This window comes from Haliotis cracherodii, unplaced genomic scaffold (genome assembly GCF_022045235.1).
Source record: "Haliotis cracherodii isolate W230 unplaced genomic scaffold, xgHalCrac1.p SCAF_5, whole genome shotgun sequence".
In the NCBI taxonomy this organism is placed as follows: domain Eukaryota; kingdom Metazoa; phylum Mollusca; class Gastropoda; order Lepetellida; family Haliotidae; genus Haliotis; species Haliotis cracherodii.
Window position 1 is genome coordinate 47,288,042 of NW_027266308.1, and position 13,894 is coordinate 47,301,935.

The window sequence follows — 13,894 nt, forward strand, 5'->3', positions numbered from 1 at the left end:
GATTAAGTCCGTCTATGCTAACACCATAACAGAGTCAGCCGTCGGGAGTTGAGAAGGTAGATTCTCGCTAGCGGCCACTTCTAATGTGAAAGTAGACGGTTTATCCGAAAATTGTGCAAATAACATTATTATTTCATATAATAGGATATTTTAATAAAAGGTTATTTTTTTCTCGATAATTGATTTAGGAATATAACTAATATGATTATTTTGAAGCTGTAGATATAAGCTGCTGACCTAATCCAAATGCAAACCCATGTTTGTGTTTGATGTTGGCTAAAAATGAAAGAAACAAGGAATGGTTATTGGATGGTGAGTGTTCTGAGTGAAGCAGGTATTGTCGTGATCAGTTTCAGTTCACAGACACCAGACATTCAGCCGAGTAACGTTTCAATAACGTTTGTAATTGTTTGGTCAAATCCAAATTTCAAGTGTATACGCAAAAAGGCCTGGCACTTTATATGCCACAGTCTACGAACAATTGAATGTTGGTTATGTTTGGAACTGCAATCGGGGTCGTATTTATCTGATACCACTTCCAGTTTTGCACTTGTTAATTTCAAAGGTGAAAAATTTGGTTTTAGATACCACATTGGCGTTTGGTGAACGGAAACATTAGTTATAGATGGTTTCGTATGTTGTTCACCTTTTCTCCATTTTCAACACTGGCGCATTGAAGATAGTACCACTGATTACAATTAACCTTATGTTGCTTTATTTTCAAAGACACCATAAAATTGGTGACCTCCTGCATGTTACAACTCTAAGATAATTAAACGCAAACGTAATTGTCAGTTTCAATGAGCTATAAGTCTAAGAAAACTGCATCCGAACATCTCATATGTCGGTTAAAACATTGCAATAAATCTTTTAAAACTCCAAACAGCTCATGCATATAATTCAAATATGTTGAAAGTTTCTTATTTGGCTGACCTTTGCAAACACCTTGCTATCTGTAACACATTTGTGCCGACGATAATGACTAAAACCGCCTCCATAGTGTTAATTACCATTTCGAAAACCTAATCCCAACTCCGTTTCTTCAATTTGTTCTGGCAAATACCGTGTTTTATTGCAAAACTTTCAAAGGAACACTTGCTGGGATAATTGATACCGGTTCGTACGATGAAGAACTTTTCTAAAATTACGAATCTCCTTTGTGAATAACTGTAATATGGCAACGAACTAAGAGAGCATGTTTTGACACACATGTAAATATCCCTTAAGTGCATCTGTTTCAACAAAAACTGGTTGGAAGTGTTATTTTAATGAGCTTGAAAATGAAAGGAACAGGATTTCCTTCTTGTCATACAACAGTATTTATCACTAGAACGGCCTACACTGTGACGAAAGAAATACAAGAATGTCAGCGAGTTATGATGAAAACTGTAATCATTCCGCATTCGTGACCAACTCGTGTTATTCCGGGACAAGTAGTCTGTCTTACAGACCCTGATATAAATATATATCAAATACAACCCATGCAAGTCTATAAAGTCTAGATTACTGCAGTATCTGAAAATGAAGAGAGTCACAGGGCTCCCTTTGATTATATTTTTATTAAGATAACTGAACAACTGGTTTTTTCTGTACGATATGTTCATTTCTGAGACTAGATGTTAGTCTACGGGACAAGCCGAATAGTGGGCTACGGAAAGAGGCGAGTGGTGACGAATGATCTTTCCGCACACGGATTCTCCGTTTCCTGTACATACTTGCGGTACCAATGGATATATCATAGCTGCTAGAAGAGTACCCTCGGCGTGAAATAACCTGATTCTTACATAGATTTCGATGAGCTGTAGTCTATAATTCAACACTTACAGGAATGTTAACAGGATTTCATAAGAACATCGACATCCGATTCAGATTATCGTGATTACGAAATATAGAAATTATGTTCGAAATGACCCTGCACATTTAAAAGCAGTTGCGTTTCATTGTCGTTATCTATACGGCATAGGAAACGTGTTGGCATACGGTAAGCTTTTCCGGAAACATTACGGTATACGGTAACTGCTGAAAACGTGATTTGAGCATCTGGAATCGATGACGATCGTTTAGCAGATAGGTTGTAAGTCCCTGCGGATTCGGTTTAATTGAATAGGCGAGTTTCTAACAGCCTCTATTTTAACTGCGCCTCCTCTTAGTTTATAAGTGCCTCAAAAACGGATATAGCCCCGATAGTGAGTGGTATTCTAGGCAGCGATCCCCTGAAACTCAAATTCGTAATTTAGACTTTTTTCTGACCTATCGTTCCAATGGCATTTTAGGGAATGCAGAATTTGAAAAACAGGTTCGAATTTCTTTATCCAAAACGATTTTCTCTCCGAATGTGCTCCAAATTATTTTCGGCAGTTGCAGAGACGCAATACCTCGATTTGATAAACGTTACATTATTCGGGTTTAGTGTTCACACGTAAAGACGCAAGAGTTACAATACAAAACTAATTACTAAGGTTTTCATCTGAAATTTCTAAACAAATATTGTGAGGAATGGTTCGTGACCTTGAATTACGGAATGTCGGTGGTAATTATAATCTCAGATTAAGTTTTATAATAAAAATCGAAAATTCTAATATTGTTTCGTTAGCAAACAACGTATTCGTGTACTTCCAGCCCTGTGTAATGTTGAAAAGGCTTTATTGTTCCCCGCGGTTCGCTAATAAGATATCGGAGTGGGTGGTTGGCATTAGCGTAACCTTGAAGACAATGCGCCACTACTTTGGAGTGGATCGTCCCGGTTTTCTGATCCGGGCCATCTATTGTTTTCCGGACAACGCCGGAGGGCCCGATTTTCACGCATATTGACCTCCCACAACAGTGTCATCGTTTCCCTTGTACATCTGTCATTCGACCGTGAAAGGAGACATCTCAAATATTGCATATGTCGAACACTGTTACTCGTTTTTCTTCCCTTTGGTAACCAATTTGTACGACTGTCATTACGACAACGCGGAAACACATTAGGAAACATCAAGTCTGCCATTTAATCTGCAGTTCCATTTGTATGTCGAGCTGAGGGTTGGTTTATTTGAGTCACCTTTGAGTAAAGAATTTGATAGTGATTATCAAACCTTACGTTGTGACAACATATCCAAATTTCAGTGCTTACGCAAATTTAGCCATACACTAAAACAAACGGGCACGCTAATACTAGTCTCAAACAGAAGTAACACCATTTTTATTGTATGAATATGATACTTTTACAGACACGTTCACATACGAACTCCGTGACTCGATATATTGCTTTAGTCGACATAACTACCGATAGAAAACCGATAAGCATAGTTATATTAACTGTGGCTAGCTCGATATTTTCATAATCCCAAAGACTTTGAATTAACGAGGTCCTAATGTGTGATATCTTAATAAAGAGCGAGAACTCGGCTTCAACGAAGCTAATCCTGCTCCATCAATAGTGACAATTAACATTAACGTTAACATAAACGAATTTCAGATTTGAAGACGAGCATGGATGTCCACGTGATTGTCAAGGGCCATTGTACGTCATCCTGTTCACGGTTAGGTGGATGTATCCACATGGAGCTGAGTTTCCCTGTTGTAATTTGTCACAATCATGTTTATATCCGATAAAATCCAAGCAGATACCTCATAACGAACAAAGATAAAGTATTGCCATTATATTGAACACATTATCAAGGTTAACCTACCGTGCCCGGGATTTTTCACGAACAGATGATTTTCAATTACTAACGCGTTGAATGGTATGAATTCAACACAACGCTCTGCCCTCTACACGTATGGTAATGCATAAAAAGAGTGAATGATTTTTTTATTAGGCCTGCCTTCAAATAGGATTAATGGTTCCTTAATCATTCCTCGAAATGGTCTATTAATGTTATATATAATCGCGCACATACAATCCTGACCCAGATACTGTTATAAGCCACCACGCTCAATGGGAACAGAAATAGCATTAAGAGAACAGTTGATAAAATACTCCGTGAGAAAAAAGGCTGTCAATATTCCTTTTATAACAAACATAATCACTTTTGATTTTGCAATCTATGTACACTGAAGCATGAAAGTGATAACGACTAACAGTGTTTTCGTTTATATGTAATGGCCGATCTTGCTTTCATTTACCTCAGATCTGTGCCTGAGAAATTGCCCCACCTTAATAATGATACGCTCTTCAAAGCGGACCTGATTTACTACATACGGGTAATCAATACAGCCTCATTGTGGGTATATTAGAACACGCTTCCATGTATGGGTACAATGCTGTAATTTCGTTACATCGTATAGTTCCAATGAAATAAAGCTTTCATCTGAGGAACACCGATAATACCGCGTTCGCAAACGCTGGTTAAAGAGAATGTGAGTAATGAAACCAGTGTTATCCGTGTAATGAAATTATCCCAGGCTTTGAGGGCAATGGCCTATACGTTCTCAGAGGAATCATATAATATTATATTCATGGATAGCGTCAATTGACATATTAACTGGCATGGCTTTCTGCAAGGTGTCTACTCGATGGGTATGTACATCTAAAGTATTTGTGTCCAAGACTCGGCACACAGGTGATGAACACAGGTGATGAAAACAGTGATGAAAACAGTCACTGATGACAGGGTATAAGATAAATGTCTCCACTGTGTAACAATACATCCAATGATAATGACCCATATAATATACATCAGTGTATCTCCCTACCTGTTCCTGTGAGGGGAAACTTTAAGTCCACACTTTGACCGCTGTTCTATCCATGACTGTCCAGTGTATCTTGTCCCGTGTCCTCAGCCACCCAGGGTCATGGTTTTATCCAAACAGCGACGCCAGTCTAAACACTGAAACATACAAACAATGACTTAGTAACGCCAAAAATTCCAGGACTTTGAGCAAACAAATTAGATTTCTGGTCTTACCGTCCTTCCTTAAGCCCGGGGAATCGAGTCAACATGACAGTGAAAAGACCCATGCATAAACAATTGGACTATTTGAATAGGTCCGTCTATACGTGTGTGTATTACTTCGCAATCGGTCAACGGACCTGTTTCACTGCACCCCAATAAGATACATATATTAGTTATTTCGTTCAGGAGAAGAATAAACCCGTCTGTTAGATGTGACTTACACGGGCGATTCTGGGTGGTTTTCGAAACAGAGAAATATTTGCATGGAGATAATGTTATTTAATTGGCAGCTTTCAAACATCAATAGCTTAAATTCGTGTTTTGTATTTTGCATTCAAAGAAAAAGCTAGACAGTCGTCAAAATGAGACAGGTGTTGTAATATACTGGGTCTCGTGTTTGCTTGAGAGAGGGTGGTATTTGCAAAACTGCAAATTAAAGATGACCACGCCACTAGGTGGGACGTACACCATTCATACCTGTGTCTGAGCGCTCGAGTACATTTACACTAATACCTACCTATGAGCGCAAATCAAATGACGCCACTTCTTAATCTTTGAAGCGCAAATGAATTGATCAATATTCGCTTTGCGAGTACTATGTAATGCCCAAATATTCTCCTATAATTTGATTTTAGGTTTAATTTCAGATCACCCAGGTCGTTTTGGTTATATTGAAAATGATATCATTTGGACCAATGTAAAATTGCATATCCTTGTTCATAATGTCATATCGAATATCCTTGATGTCAACCATCATATCCTTTCTTCTGAATAATATATCCAGAGGCGATACACCCAACCCACACACACTTCTATATCAAATGGCATATCTTTTGAGAACAGTCTAAATCACCGACCGCTGAAATTTAGCTGAAATCTCCAAAGACAAATACTAAATGATAAATCTTCAGGTGTAGAATTATTATTCATGTGTGTATATGCCTGAAACAGAACATCACGACACAAGCATTGCACTGTACTTTATTTGACATGGTTTAAAAATTATGTTCAAAGTTAAGCTTAAGCAACGGGTCATCTATCATTCGGTAGAATATCGGCTTGCCGATAACCCGATAGCGTTAAGTAAACGTATGAACATCATGGTGTGTTCAGTCTTCAACCCATGTTCTGATCATGAAATAAAGACAGAACCTGTAGTATGATTGGGACTGTTTTGGCCATTAAAACACTGGCCAAAATCAACGTTGCGGAAAGGTATACTGGTACTGGTTCAATGTTGGCGAATCTGATTCTGGAGATAACCAAACTATGAGCACGTTTGTGAGTAAAAATAAATCTTCCTCGCATCCCTCAATGGTCATATCCTGTACATGAACATGCATACGTCAAACACCGACCATTTTGACAGTTAGCCATACGTGTCTAAACACTAAGATACCCCTACACCATTTCATTTTCCTAAATTTGGTCCTTTCTGCAATGCAATGCGACCAGTGAGGATCCGGGTAGACAATAGGTCTTCAGCAACCCATGCTCTCGGTAAGAAACTATGCTTGTCGTAAGAGGCGACCAACGGGATCGGGTGGTCAGGCTCGCTGATTTGGTTGATAAATGTCATCGTATCCCCATTGATGTCAATCACTGGATTGTCTGGTCAGGCTGGATTATTTACAGACCGCAGTCATACAGCTGGACTATTGCTGAGTGCGGCGTTAAACAACAAACAGAAGCATTTGCAATGCATGATCAGCAACTATAATGTTAGATAATTCTTTCTTAAGTACGGAATATGAAATCCACAAATGGGCTAATGTGTTTACAGTAGTAACGATCTGGAAATCAGGCGAGCAGTGCAATGATCATGAATCACTGTTAGCAGATTATTGGATCATGTTTCATCCCTAACATCGACCCTTGACGTCACGCCTATCTACAATCACATTACGCCTACAGACAATGAGTCTAGGACTTTACACCGCTGCCTGTGATATATCAGCCTTTAAATATAATGTACATTATCTGGGTTAATGCAACACTGTCGAACTACAGAAGAAAAGAGACAGTTGTAATCAGCACTAAAAAACGAAGGGTCCGAAACTACAATAACACAGCCAGACAAGATTTCGTCTCCCCACAGGTTGACTTATCTAGTAGAATACTTGTTCAGAATCCGGCTACCATATCAAGTCAGATGGCAATCGTATTTCTAGACAAATATTTGATACTGGGATCAATTCCAACACAGGATTGCGTGGTCGTATGGCTCGACAAAATGCCTTCTCTAATCCGCAAGCCAAGTTCACATTAAGATCTCCCTGCAGCACACCCGTATCATTGAAACCAACACAAGGTTATAGCTTTACCTGACTTCGTTTGGTATACCCAATCATATTGATAATTAACCTTTTCCGACATTTCTGCCTTTTCTGCCAACGAAGTCATCACACATCTCTGGTTGCGATATCATTTTCCGCTAGACAGAAACTGACACACTTTTAAAAATTATGTCGTGTGTCATGGCCGGACATAAAATGTAATTCCCTCGTGATTAGACCCTGCGGCAGTACATGTAAAGGTTAGACAACAGTAGCCACCGTAATCAACGTTGCTCTGACCTCCGCGCGTGTGTACTTATATTCTCCTCCGGTCCCAAACTGCCCAGAGCTATTTGAAGACAAGCGGTCTGGAAAATATCACTTGCGCCATTGCTATATTGAAAATATCGTCAATCCAAGAATATGAACTGAAAAGGGCAAGGTTGTGGCTTCGTTTTCCGAGAAAATGCCGTCCCAGTGTCGTGTTGTGTAGGTCTTCATTGTTCAAAAGGTTTCATATAATCAACACTACAAAAATACGAAAGAGTGTAATCTTACTTTAATACGGAAACACAAAATTCCGTTTATTGGAACAGAAAACTAATACCAACCCATTTGGACGTTACTTTTGAGACATGAACTTGTTATTTATCTTGTTTCATAATGGAGGTGTCTGACACTTATGACCACCAGATGACCATTCCATCAAAAGGGGAATGCCCATTGGTTCTCACTGGGAGGATACACGACGTCTACAAACCACGACAGCATCACCGAATCACTATCTCCCTCGCAGTCTGATACCTCGCTGGCTGACTAGATCCAGTAATATGAGTTGACATATGGGATCTCTGGGCTAGATCATCAGTTTCCCTCTCGACACAAGCTCTCAAACTACTTCAGATATGTCTCCTTTATCAATAACCCAACAATACACTTCAATATTAATCTACACGGCAGCCATCGGAAGAATCATATTTCTTTCATTTATCGCGAACCACACCGTACTGTAAAAGCACATTCACGGGCTTATCTGACCATCGGGGGCCTTGGCCTTAATGGGTCATAATTTAACATCCCACACCTCATACCCCCTGGATACCACACGCCCTACCCTAACTGTCAACCAACTCATTGGCGACCCACAATGTTTCATCTAACCAGGCACCTCTCATTATACAGATCCCATAGGTTTCATTGGAGGAGTTGACCATGTGTCCAAAGAAGTCTTATTGCTGGACAAAGTTGTCAGATTACCTCCCCCAATGCAACCAGGCCATGCCATCAGTGTCACCATGTTCAGATCACATTACCGACTCACCAGGAGCCTAGTAAGAGGACAGTTACCATTGTCCAACTCGCCAGTGACCATCAATGATGGACATGACCCAGTCAGGACCAAACAAAGAGATCAATACTGGACGTGTGATGGACTTGGGCAAGGGGATCCACGGTCACACTGATTTAATAGGATCTTTGTCATCGTTGGTTAGCTGGCATCAGGGGTGGGAGAAAACCATTAAAAGAACAATGACACGTTTCGCTTTTTTTCTCCGTCACCAGATCTGCTTCCCCAGAAGAATAATAACGAAAATTATACATTTTGTTAAAAAAGAACATTCAAAGTCAATCTGGCATAGCTTGTAGAATGTTTAACATGTCCACCTGATAATTGATTTCGTTTGGTGATTGTACGCAAACGTTTGGCTATTGTTCCAGAGACGAGATATCAGGCGACCTTTATGGTAGCTTCTGAGATGATATTGAGTGATGAGATGAGAATGCCAACGTTCTCCAGACGCCGACAGTACTCTGCACTTGAGAGTACTAATCACCCCTTACTTCCAATTTAGTCCAGTGACACAGTAACAGAAGCTTAATGATTATATGCATTAACGTCAGCATTATTCACTATATTCTACTCTGACAAAATTTATGACACAATATTTCAGCATGTGATTGAATAGCCTGACATTTACGACGCCCCATCGTATCTAAAACGAACGGTGTAGTGTTCGTTTTTTACTAATAGCACATCAACACGGAAACTACATTTGTACCACATTCTGACTATTCGTACCATTGTCATAAACCAAAAATACTTCTATCTGAAAATATTTCCTTTACTTCAATTATTATTTTTCAAAGCGTTTGTCTTCTTCAGATGGATCTATTTTATATGGCAAAACAAATATTAAAGTATCGTATCTTTTATCCTGTCCAGTGCAAAGATATCGTATATTAAACAATATGATTGTCGACTGATTAGAAAGTTTCAAAAACGTGACGCAACGCAAACATTACCAATAACAAGACATGAGTAGAATTTCCGTACATACAAAATAGTGACGTCCCAACCAGAGGTGCAATGCGGTGAATGAGGGTTGTTGTTATGTGCGAATCAAACATAATTTATTTGTCGATGAAATATTTCTCTTTTAGAATGTGGAAACGAAGACATTTATTTGAAATAATCTAATTTGATCGTTGATCACGTGTTTCCATTTCTGACGATTATGAAAAGGGTTTTGTTGCTTTTACAGTACACCAAGAACATCGTGTACAGTTTGACAGTATTGCCTCTATTCGTGACATATTATGATTTTGAACCTGTACATTATTATTAATGTTTACATAATTGAAACTAACACTATTAGATATTCGAAGAACACTTATACTAACTTACAAGTTAGTATAAGTGTTCTTCGAATATCTAATATTTCAAGCTTTATGGCGGACCTAATGAGGTATATAATGTCACAACGAGGGCAACGGGAGCCAGCGTTATCTCGCGAGAGTTAGACGTATTGTGGAAAAACGACCCTCTTACATTCTCAATTGCTTCTTTCGTTAAATCACGTCTGTTATTTCATTAGTTAGCGTTATACCGTGTACGCTTCGTTAAGCTAGCCGCGATTGCAGGAGATAATAACGTCTTTTAAAAAAATCAATGACATAGCCCAGTTCCACAGCTGGGTTGTGATGACCACGTGACACTGATGACGTCATCAACTTCAACTCCTCGAGAGTAACGTGCCAAATGAGACTATGGTATCTTAATCGACTCAATTTGTATTTAATCATAATTGCAGACCGTCATACGAACATATTTCATCTTAAGTGGGAAAAGACACATGGTATTAAATATTAGAATGCATAATATCGGCGCCATTTTTGCCAACTGCTCGTACCCAGTGACCTAGTTAAGGAGAATGATGGACCACGTGCAGGGGGATGTTTTTTGTGCTCTTTGGTGATGCAGTTCATTACAACCCGCTAATGTTACCGTCATGTGAACATTTGATGGCGAGCCATGAGAAGGTTGTTAACCTGTCTATTAATGCAAGATCACGGCTGTGGAATAAAATAAACACCCCGTGACGTCATTAAGGCTGCAAAAGAAATAAACAAGTAAACATAACCTATGATTACGTGGCATTGTTCCCAGACAACGCCTTGCTACATTATGCCGTACCTGACTCGTACTAATTAGCCAGATTTAAATCCCTAGCTATGCAAATCCATTAAATCTAATTTTCTAATCCGTCCCATCGCGTTAGCGATTTAAGAGGTGATCTACCTTAAGCCTATAATCTTATATTCTATTACCATGTACTATAACCCCAGGGTATATGTTGTTGCGGAGATTTGGCATTCTTTCACACGTTCGATGCTATGGGCCAATCAAAGGTGTGAATTATGTCACGTGTTGCCCGCACAGCTTATGCCCTACTGCCCAGGGCGACTACGCAGCTGATACATCATGCCAGTCCAACGAACCCAGCTATATGAACCGGTCTATACACCACCGGAGGATATATTTGTTTGACGTCTCTCTGTATATTATGATTATTAAGTGGATCAACTTGCCACGCGTTACTTTTCATGACGAATGTACAAACCAAGTCCACCTGGGTGACGAGACCCTTCATCGGCAAAGGATGAAGAAAGATAGAAAATGGCGAAAAGGTCGGATTGATAGCCAGTTGTTTCACTGCCAATTTGTACTCATTTCAATATACGTTGAGAAGTTTCTACGAGACTGCAACATTTCTGCACAAAAAAAGTGAGCGAGTGGGTTGTTTTAAACCGGAGTCAACAATACATCACGGAAACCCGAAATAATCAAGGCTGATCTTGGCGGCCCAGTGGTTGATACAATGAGCAACGACTCACGCCGTCGGGGTACGATGATACACACTCAGGTCACACGCCGTGACAATCAGATCAGCTGTGAAAGGTTGTGAACAATTTTGAAAAAAGAGTCTTCATTAAAATGTAATAGTGACAGTTATGATCTGATAGGAGTCACCGGTGAGGGTTCGTATTTGCCTCAGAGCCCAAGATACGATAGGTTACAGGAAGTGTCTACAGCAATAGCTCCGAGCACCTTGATAAAGAGGACGGAACAAGACCAGCAAATCTCTATTTGTCAAGGAAGAGGTTATTATCGGAGTGTATCTCTCTAATTTAGTTAGAAACAAACAGATTGCCGATATTAGACAGTGCCGGTAAGAATTATGCCGGGGACACGAAGTCACTTTATCTTATATGATGCTTTGTGTTTGTTGAGTTCGAGTTGATGGGGTTACTGCTACCTACTGTTATCATGACTATTGCACCGTAATCAAAACTAGTGTCATAATAATATGACACGACTCACACTACGACACACCACACCACACCAAATGACACGACACACTCTACGACACACCACACCACACCAAATGACACCACGCCACACCACACCACACCAAATGACACGACACACACCACCACACCATACCACACCACACCACACCAAATGACACGACACACTCTACGACACACCACACCACACCAAATGACACCACGCCACACCACACCACACCAAATGACACGACACACACCACCACACCATACCACACCACACCACACCACACCACACCAAATGACACGACACACTCTACGACACACCACACCACACAAATGACCCCACACCACACCACACCACACCACACCACACCACACCACACCACACCACACCAAATGACACGACACACACCACCATACCATACCATACTATACCACACCACACCACACCACACCAAATGACACGACACACACCACCATACCACACCACACCACACCACACCACACCAAATGACACGACACACACCACCATACCACACCACACCACACCCCCACACAACACCACACACCATGGCACCTACAATCAGCCTCAACCTGATCCTAATCCTCCACCAACAGTTCCACCTTCTCATGTTAACATGGAATGCACCTTGCACCCGATGACGTTCAGATACAATCAGAAGTCACACCAACTCGTGACGTATTCAATCGCTATCACAGCAGTAATTGGGCAATGTGGACATCCAATCTCGATCCTACACTCAACGTACGTCTCTCTGTTACAATGACGGGTAATCACGCTGCCCCGCGCACACCTTGCACCTAGTACCATCTGGATAACATCGGAAGACGCGAGCATTACCACCGCTGCACTGTGTCTTCAACAAAGGCCATCAATCTCATCTCAATGTCTGGGAACAATTCTTTATCTTACAGTGTACGTATCGTCCGCTCGTACAACCAAACCACAGTTCCTATAATCAACTGAACAGTTGCTATCTTCACTGTAACCGACCTAAAAAGCAAGAGCTTTCGATGTGATAAGATGTTTTTGTTCGTTAATGGACCTGAAACTACATATACCTGAAACGTTTTATATTTTCTCTCTACCTCTATCCCAAAAGTACCGACCGCCTAATAAGCGACAATCAATGCATTCTTAGTTGATGTGAATCCCAGTACCTTGTGTTATTGTTAAGGTAAAAATACATGACATTGTAAAGACCTCTTGAATCGTTGGTTGGTTGGTTTGTTGTTTAACGCCGCACTCAGCAATATTCCAGCTATATGACGGCGGTCTGTAAATAATCGAGTCTGGACCAGACAATCCAGTGGTTAATATCATGAGCACCGATCCACGCAATTGGGATCGATGACATGCATCAACCAAGTCAGCGAGCCTGACCACCCGATCCCGTTAGTCGCCTCTTACGACAAGCATAGTCGCCTTTTACGGCAAGCATGGGTTGCTGAAGACCTATTCTACCCCGGATCTTCACGGGTCGCCCGAAGATGGGAAGGACGGGATTCGGTCCCCGGCTGCGTCAAACCGAAAGTTACCCTGCCTGGCGCTGCACATTACGGGACTAAAACAAGGACTGGTCGGCTCGGAGTTAGTAAAACTATATAATATCTAAGTGAGTATTCATGTTAAACTGCGGAATGGTATCTCAGTGGGCTAGCACTATAAATTCGGCATAAGTCCGGGTTGGTACAAGCAGCCACACACACGCGTTTTAACGTCGCTATGGAAGAGCAATAATCTTGAACGCGACGTTAAACCCCTTTTCACCTCACCTCAAATCTCGATATACTGTGATATACTGGAATATTGCTGAATATACTCACACCCCGGACCAAACAACACTCAAGTATGTAAATAAATTATCTGCCTTCTTTACGCAACGCTCTCAAACACCTTGCACACTGTGTCCCCGATAATCTAAAAAACAGAATTCAACTGTGTGCGGAGATACATTCGCTGGGCATCGGTGTAGTAATTAATCAACACAACCACTAAATCTACACTTTCCTCAGCAAACTACGCGCTTTCAAATGGGTATTTCAAGCGTTCACCTCTGCCCTGTGTTCGTGTGCTGTTGAGAG

General features: G+C 40.7%; 1 protein-coding gene across 2 annotated transcripts in view; it reads right to left on the reverse strand.

Annotated features, from left to right (window-relative positions):
- LOC139442148 (kinesin-like protein KIF26B) overlaps positions 1-13,894 on the reverse strand; it is a 318,510-nt gene that overhangs the window by 209,480 nt on the left and 95,136 nt on the right. For both annotated transcript variants that reach the window (XM_071222952.1, XM_071222951.1), the window contains one exon: positions 4,681-4,814. The gene's annotated coding sequence lies outside the window, so the exon portion shown is untranslated. The remainder of the gene's footprint in view (positions 1-4,680; positions 4,815-13,894) is intronic.